The 1906-nt window shown below is 57.4% G+C and overlaps 1 pseudogene; it reads right to left on the reverse strand.

The window, feature by feature from the left end:
- Window positions 1-678: 678 nt before the first annotated feature.
- On the reverse strand, window positions 679-1675 carry LOC110315161 (annotated as a pseudogene).
- Between the last annotated feature and the right edge of the window lie 231 nt (window positions 1676-1906).

The raw sequence follows: 1906 nt of genomic DNA on the forward strand, positions 1-1906 counted from the left end.
CCAGTGCAGACAAAAACTGACTAGAAACAAAATAACGCCCTCAAAAAAAAAAAAAAAAAGAAAAGAAAAAAAGAAAACAAAAAATAAGAAAAAGGAAAGACTGAAAAAAGAAAAAGAAATTCCATAATTTATTTTCCTCTAGGGCACCCCATAAGGGCTCATGTGATCATTCACCACTGTAGGAATACAGAATTGGGTTGTGGAAGGGGTGCAAACCCCACAGACAGGGAGGGATCTGTGAGAAGGTATTCTTTGGAAAGTTCTAGAAACTATGTGAACCAGCCTAGTGTAGGGGAGTCCATGTCTCCCATCAAATATAGGAGACTTCTAGTCCTGAGGTGGAAGGACTAACACACTCAGCATAAAAGGACTCATTGTCCACAGAGAGTGGATGTGGGCAAAGAACCCAGCCTGGCAGAGGCCATGGCTCACAGCAGGGAGTCCCTGCTATTACCTCAGGAAATTCTCTCCTTCCCTCCTGAGACAGCCTGGGCACTGTCCAGGAAGAAGGCTGAGCCCTGGCAGAGTCAGTGCAGTCACTGTGATGAGGGATCAGGAGACCCAGGGACACTCTCTCAACCTCTGAGACAAGGGCATCACCCAGCTCAGGGTTTCTTCTTCCCCAGGACTGAGCCCCAGCCCGAGGGCAGAGGGAGGAGCTGCCCGCGGCCCCAGTACCTGTGCGCAGCAGCCTCTCCTTCCCGAACTCCAGGTGTTTGCGGAGCGAGTCCATGCACTCACTCTCCAGGTAGGCCCTGCATCCCTCTGCAAATTCATCCAGCTCCTACTTGCATCTGGTGATCTGCACTGCAAAGTCCGCTGCTGTCCACGTTTTCATGTCTTCGTTCAGGGCAATGTAATCGCGACCATCATAGGCGACCTGCTCGTACCCGCGAAGGAAGCTTCCATCTGACCCCATGTCACAGCCAGAGGTCCACTGGATTGTGTGAGAGCCTGCGGGACCCCGCAGTTAGCCCCTACCACCAGCTCCGACCCCGCCCACCCGCGGATTCCTCCAAACTNAAAGGGAAACCGGTCCTGGGTGGGTTCTGTGCCTGAACCTAGGACTTGGGACCNGGGACATCAATGGTTCCTGTGTCAGGAAGCGGAGGGGTCTTGACCTCTGACCCGGGGTCTCACCGCCCTCGCTCTGGTTGTAGTAGAGCAGCGCGGTCCTCAGGTTCACTCGGAAATTCCGCTCATCCCTCTTAGCGCCCTGTGTCTCCCGCTCCCAATACTCCGGTCCCTCCTGTTCCACCCAAGGCGCCCTCGGCTCATATCTCGGATTCTCCGCGTCGCTGTCGTAGAGCACCAACTGCGTGTCGTCCACTTAGGCGACAGAGATGAACTGGGGCTTCCCGAGGGCGGGCCGGGACACGCCAGTGGCGAAATACCGCAGCGAGTGTGAGCCTGGGAGCGGCGCACAGTGAGACCCCGACCTCCTCCTGGGACCCCGCCCGGGTGCGCGGGCCAGGAGGGGTGGAGGGCGCGGTGCTCGGGACGCGGGTGGAGAAGGGACAGAGGGTCCGGTGGGCGACTCAGAGAGGCGACTTCCCCGGTGTCCTCCTCCCCTTGCTGCAGAGGCCATCTCCCTCCGGACCCCGCACTCACCAGCGCGGATCTGGATCGGGGTCAGGGCGGCCGCCAGCAGCAGGAGCACCGAACACTGCGACATTGCTCACTTTAGGGATTTGGAGCATCTGAGTCCCGCAGGCTGCATGGACTTTATAACCAGTTCCCGGGGCGAAACTGATTGGTTCCCCAGGATCGCGCTACCCAATGTGGTTGAGAGATGATCTCGAGTCCCCAGTGTCCTGGCAGAAGGACCTGACCCAGGTTAGGAGCAGAAGTGAAACTGGGGAGATGGGGAATCCCCAGCCCTGGGCTTCCCCACCCCTGACCTCAC

This window comes from Mus pahari, unplaced genomic scaffold, assembly GCF_900095145.1.
Source record: "Mus pahari unplaced genomic scaffold, PAHARI_EIJ_v1.1 scaffold_15486_1, whole genome shotgun sequence".
In the NCBI taxonomy this organism is placed as follows: domain Eukaryota; kingdom Metazoa; phylum Chordata; class Mammalia; order Rodentia; family Muridae; genus Mus; species Mus pahari.